General features: G+C 35.1%; 1 long non-coding RNA gene across 1 annotated transcript in view; it reads left to right on the forward strand.

The window, feature by feature from the left end:
- Positions 1 to 5,735: 5,735 nt before the first annotated feature.
- Positions 5,736 to 6,814, forward strand: part of LOC108371045 (uncharacterized) — a 2,266-nt gene continuing 1,187 nt past the window's right edge. The window contains exon 1 of the long non-coding RNA XR_001848710.1: positions 5,736 to 6,206. This is a non-coding gene — a long non-coding RNA (uncharacterized LOC108371045). The remainder of the gene's footprint in view (positions 6,207 to 6,814) is intronic.

Raw genomic sequence — 6,814 nt, forward strand, 5'->3', positions numbered from 1 at the left:
TAAAATGTGGATATCTTTAAAACAGGAGCAGCTAGGATTTCAATTTAAGCGGATTCTTAACCTTAAGATATCAACAAATACAACCCTGCTTTCAGATTTTGTCGACATTTTTATGCAACCTATCTTCGCTTCCTGCCCACCGTGGAAGAAAGGTTTCACCTCCGACCAACATCGTAACTGGAAATGTCCGTATAGGATTGACAAACGGCTGATGGACGCAGTGCATCAAATCCAGACAATGGGGAGACCGAGGACCAAGATGAAAGTGGTCCACTTGGAAAGACTTGCAGCGGTTGGAGCGGCAAGTATGTCTGATCGGGACGATCAGGCTTAGGTGGAGGGCAGTGTGGCGAATACTGCGGCAACACAAAGCGAACAACGAGAGATAGGCAGAATGTTCGAGGAATGACGTAGAATATTCCACAAAGAGAAACGTCAAGTTGGATAAACACTGCGAACAGCGAGAGAAAGAGAATGAGAATGAGCAATAAACTTCAGAATGTTCTAGAGTTGCCATAAGTGCCAGCGCAGGTATATAAGGGCGCCGCCACCGCGAGGTGAGTTAGTTACAAGTCAGCAAGCTACAAGTAAAGTGAGCAGAGAAGCGAGTTGCGAATAAGCAAGCTATAAGTTTAATTGTGTGTAACAAGTTCAGTAAAGCGTTGTAATTGCTTCAACAAGTATTGTAGTGTTTTTACTGTATTAGCAAGTATTGTAAAATTGTTTGTTGTACAATAAAGTTAATTGTACTACCATTTGGTCATCGTTAGCCTTTATTTAACAATCCAGCGATACGAACCGGAGGATTCGGGAAATGCGGACGAGGGTTCAAGGATAATCGTAACAATACTAACCACAAGATTTAATTGGGCTGCATTTTGTGCTAAACAAAAGTAGTTGTACCTGCCAAATAATATTCGGGTACTGAAGTACATGGATATAATTTTGAGGTTAATTAGTTTAAACTATAATTTGAACATTTATTGGACCCCATTCATAGCAAAAAAGGAAAGTAAATAAATAAAAATTAATGTTTTAATTGCGGTATGATAATTTCAATGTATGCAAACGTAAAAAATAAAACAGGATTATAATGTACTTGGTACTGAAGAAGTTCAAATAAGCACATTAACGGAGAAAAGAAAGTCGCGAAACGAAAAGTCGCAATACGAAAAGTCGCTCGAAATTCAAAGTGCTGTGAAAATTAAAGATAAGTCTTATAAAATATTTAATTTCAAATGAAGAAAAGAGCATTTAATAACGCAATGACTAAAGAAAAACGGATTTACGAATCCAATGTAAAAAATTGCGAGCTCTAAGGCAAATGAAAAGTGCAGAAAATGTGAATGTAGAAAGAAGTGGTGTTGTGCATCCAAATGAACAGCCAGGACCCTCTTTTCTTAGTGCAGAATCTTCTGAAAGTACAGCACACTCACACTCGGTGAGAATACTGAAGATTCATCTGAATCTGAATCCATTACTGTGATCCCGCAAGAAAGTGTAGAAAGTAGTGAAGAGATTAGGTTGTGGGCTATTAGGAATAATGTCTCACATAATTCTTTAGACGATTTGTTGCGAACTTTACGCAAATTTGGGGCGTCTGCCAAAAGTCTGTTAAAAACAAGCAGAGAGAAAATTAATATTGGCAGGATTCCAAATGGAGATTTTATATCCCTAAGAACTGAGAACTATTTTTAATCATCTAATATCTGTAGTTTAATAAATAAGGAAGACGTTTTAATTGACGTTGGAGTCGACTGTTTAAAATTATTCAAAAGTTCAAACCGCGTTCTTTGGCCTATCCTTGTAGGTGCCCCTCATGTAAGACCGATTATGATTGCTTGCTTTTCTGGTTTCAAAAACCCGGGAAATATTGATAGCTTCATGGCTAGTTAAGTTATTAAGAATTAATGGAGTTCAAGTAGGCCTTAATCCAAACCGCTTAAAATTTATCGTACGCTTGTTTACGTGTGACTCTCCAGCTAGGGCATTTGTAACTGGCGTTATTGGGCACAACGGAAAAAATGTATGTCCCAAATGCTGCCAGGAAGGTGCATATAAAAATAAAATGGTTTGTTTTTCAAAGCGGGTTAGCATTCTAAGGACTGATAAATCCTTTGAATAAAGATCAAATCCTTCTCATCATTTTGGAATTTACTGATTTTAGAATTATTTGCATGCACTTAGTGAACCTAGGAATTACAAAAAAGTTATTACAATTTATTATTAAAAGAGGGAATGTAACATCCATTAATGAGAAGTTGAACTTTATCGCAAGTGTTGTTCCCTCAGAGTTTAGTCACATAGCTAGAAGCTTAGATGAGATGAAAACTTGGAAGTCAACGGAATTTAGGCAATTTTTGCTCTATACTGGCGTTTTTGTCCACAAAGATACTATCAACCCCCATGTATACTACAATTTTTTGCTGCTACATGGGTCGTTCTTAAAAAACATGACCAATTGGTGTCCCCAGACTTTACTATTTTATATTTTGTTTCTTCAAAAAGAAAATAGAAAAATATCTGCATTTTTATAAATTATTATCGATTCTACGTAACTATATTATAAAAAAAAAATAATTAATTATCTGAAAATAACTTAAAAAATATTTTCAATGTCAAAGGTTTAGCAAAAACCTGTGTCCCGAGCCAATTTATAAAAATTTAATAGTTATTTTCAGTTGAAATAAAATTGAAAAAAAATAATATTTACAATTTTTGTTATTCAGTTTGTGTATATTAATACCATATATAGAAAAGAATGATGAAAAATAATTTTTTTGTATAATTTTTATGAAGAAAATTTGTGTCCCCAGGTTTTGGTCCCCTCTGTTACGTCCACTCATTTTATTGAAAAATGTTTGTTAAACGTTATGACGCGTATATTTCTCTTATGCTTCTCCATCATAACTTAGCTAAAATCAACAAAATGTGTTTTGAACTGTTCAGTCTTGTTTAGTGCGTTGTTGAGTAAGGAACCCAATTGTATGCCGGGTACGTACCCTTATTCAGTGTCAACTCTGTTACTGTTGAAAAACGGTGAGTAAAGTGATTTTTTATTTATTTTATAATTTTTTTATAAATATTTTATGTACATTAATTAAGTGGACAAATAAATTCTCCAAAATTCGAATAAAAAGCTAAAATATGGTATTTTTGAGTTAATTTGTCCCCTCTGTTACCGGTCCACTCTGTGACTTATTAACTCCAAAAACTCCAAAAATTAAAAAAAATACTGCTGGTTATGGATTCCTATTGTTGATACCATCCGTAACCACATGAGGCCAATTATAAACATATTTGGCCAACTTAATTTTTAAAAATTACAAAATTCAGAATGGTCATGTTTTTTAAGAACGACCCACATAGTGCCATAAGACTTCTTTCTTGTGAAAGGACATCCAAGACTCTTCGTTACTTACTTTGGTGAAGGATATGGTGATGAGTTTATAAGCTTTAATGTTCATGAATAACTCCACCTGTCGGATTGTGTGAAGCTATTTGGTCTTTTGGACTCATTTTCAGCATATGAATTTGAAAATTGTATGCAATATTTAAAACGATGATTAATAAACCAAATAAGAACTTGCAACAAATATCGTTGAGACTTAAAGCAAGGCAGAAATATATTTCTGAAAATAAGGATTCAAAGTTAGGATCATTTAATTTAAACCACAAAAAAGAGAGAGATTGTTACTGTTTTAGTCAAAATTGGGTCCTCTCAAGGTGATAGGTATAATAAAGACGGCGAACTCGGAAAAACTGCTATGCAATGCTTTTGAAAAATTATAAAACTTTTTCGAAGAGCCACTTCAGTCTTTCCCGGGTTTGGGAATTGTTTTGCAAGTCAACTTAGCACTGTGTAAATAGAGATTTCGAGGGAGGATCTAATCTAAATCATAAATATTTTTGTATACCGTATGAATAACTCAGTAAGAGGGAGACCAGTATGTTTGCATGTATGTATTTATATAAAAAAAATATTTATTGGTTCAGAAATGGTGGGTAGGCACTGTGGCCAATGATAAAGTTCGTTTACCACCTCTACACGGTTGTAAGCCCTGCAGAGTCCGCAAAATGCTCCGGAAGCAGTGTCCGGAGGATGCATCAGACTAGGCCGAGCATACTTTAAAGTGCCATCTAATTGAAACTTAAGAAAGTTCAATTACATGGCAGTTGAGAAGTGCACGTGCAAAAATTTCATAAATTGCATAAAGGAAATTTTTGCACATGCAGCAGTACATAGCACGAATTTAGGCGCCCGGTGTTAGCAGTCGCGCCTAAACACCGTATGAAAATAAACATTTGCTGATTCCGCTGTTACACCACATGTTTAACGATTTTCATAATTTAACTACACATTTAATTTTGCCATCAAAATAATTTACAAAATAATAATTTAAATCATTTAAATTTTAATACAATTTACGAAATGAGCCTTAACTTGAACGCTAGCAATAGCTCCGATGAGTCGCATATCCCAGCAGCTCAGGAATGTAATCGTAAGTAAAACTATTATTTAATCATTAATATTCAACAACTCTTCTTTTCTTTTGTCGGTTTCAGCCAAGACAAAATCACGCCAGCAAACCAGTAGTCCGTTATAATCGCATTTAGGAAAAAAGTTGGGCGATTTTGACATTAGCCGTTTATTTACATTTGTTCGTTTGTTTACATTTCGGTGGTGGCTTCTTTACAGCTAGAAAGCGAGTTTTATGTGGTTTTGATTTAATTATATATTTAAAATGAAGTGGGCCGTGATTTTTTGTAAAAATAATTACGACAACAACAAAACCGTGAGTTTTTTTGGTTTTCCGAAGGAGGAAAACTTAGGCAAGCAGTGGGAGCAGTTTTGCGGGCAAGGCGTTAACAAAAAAGCAAAAATTTGTGGTGCCCATTTTCTCCCGGAGAATTTTCAGAACAATTTGAAACTTCAAACGGGTTAGTTCGACTTTGCATAGTTACTTATGTATAATCTAAAGTTTGAGCGAAATTCCAGGATTTGCGAAATTTCCAATTTTTAAAAAAGGGGCTCTTCCGACCAGAAAAAGTAATCAGCCTGTTGTTGAGAGCACCCATAGCGCTGGAAAGCTCAGCATTTCGGACTTGGTAGAGGCTGCCAAAATAATTGCAGAAGCTGCGGAGCGGGGAAATATAGACGTGACTGCGAGGATTCCTTTGGTGGAGGTGGCAGCCGATAACAAGGAGCAGGGCACCCATAGTGGTGGATTACACACACAAAAAACTCGGCATTTCCGACTTGTTGGAGGCTGCCAAAACAATTGCAAAGCTGAGCAGGAAAATGTACCTGACTGCAAGAATTCCTTTGGCTAAGTTGACAGCCGAAAACAAACAAAGTCCAAGTGCTACAAGGCTATTGAAACAAAAAATATTAGTCAAAGACTGTTAAGTTTAATATACATACTTTTAGTTCATACGATGGTTATGATATTTTGTAGACAATTACTTAAACGTGAGGCAGAAGGAAGGCAACAGTTTTTTCTAAAAAAAATTTTAGTACTTAAAGAAAGGCGCTATTATTATTATTGCTTTATTAATATTTTGTGATTGATCCAGTGAAGCGATGGAGTGTGAAATTCAGCGATTGCGAGAGTGCTCAAAAAACCGATTGGAAGACAACACGAAATTGCAGCAGAAAGTGTAATAGCAATGTGGTAGTGGTTATAAAATTTGTTAAATAATATTTGAAATTTCCTTCCTTAGTGAATCACTAACACGCGAAAATTTGGTACTGCTGGTGAGTGAAAAGCAAAGCAAGAAAATGATATCTGCCCTACGGGAACGCATAGGAAGCGCTGGATTCGAGCAAAGGAACATTGAAGAGAAGCTCCGAACAATTTTCACTCCCGGCCAAATAAAAAAGTTAAAGCGTGGCAATAAGCTTATGAGATGGGCTGAAGAGGACATATCGCACTCAATAACGTTGTACTCGACAAGCGCGAAGGTATATAGATTGCTTCCTGCAGTGCGTACTCTTAAATGTTGGGCTAAGAAAGTAAGCATTAATACCGGCATAATCGAGCCGGTCACACAAATTTTATCCGCTGATGTTCAGCTCGATGAGGTTCAGAAGTTATGCATCTTGAGCTTCGATGAAATGAAGATTCGTAAAGTGTATTGCTACGATATATCTTCTGACACCACGTACGGACCAGTAGATTACGTGGAAGTAGCTATGCTAAGAGGTATATATAATAGATGCTTTCCATTTCCAGACAACCGGACAGGTACGAGCATGATTTTTAATTTCGACCAAACTCAAATACATTGTTTGTTGGTCCAAATAATGAGACACGTATTTTTTCTTTTGCCTCGGAAAAATTTTTCGGCCGAATTAAACGCGATTTTTTTTTTTTCAAGCAAAAATCAACTTTTCGAATTGACAGTGAGAAGGTTTTTTTAAAATGCCCATAACTTTGTCAAAATTTAATAGATTCCAACAATGTTTTTACTCAAATGTCAGTAATTCTTGTCACTTCAAGATAGAATGATATAATTATTGATTATCATTATTTAAAATTTTTTATTTAACAATAAACAAAAAGTGCAATTTTTTTTTAAAACTTAATTTCTCAAAACGTGTATTTTTCACATTTTCCCGCTTTTTATAATCGAAACTGTATGGTGGAAAGTGTGTTCTAATATCTATTTGATACACAAAAATGATCACGGCTGTATTTTTTGCTGATATATTACATACATATGTTCCATTTAGTTAAACAATATAAGAATATTGTAGTATGTACCACAAAAACGTATATTTTCTATAAAATATCATAACTCAGAAAAAAAA

Source organism: Rhagoletis zephyria, unplaced genomic scaffold (assembly GCF_001687245.7).
Source record: "Rhagoletis zephyria isolate East Lansing unplaced genomic scaffold, Rhagoletis_zephyria_1.1 Rzeph_scaffold_04667, whole genome shotgun sequence".
Taxonomy (NCBI): domain Eukaryota; kingdom Metazoa; phylum Arthropoda; class Insecta; order Diptera; family Tephritidae; genus Rhagoletis; species Rhagoletis zephyria.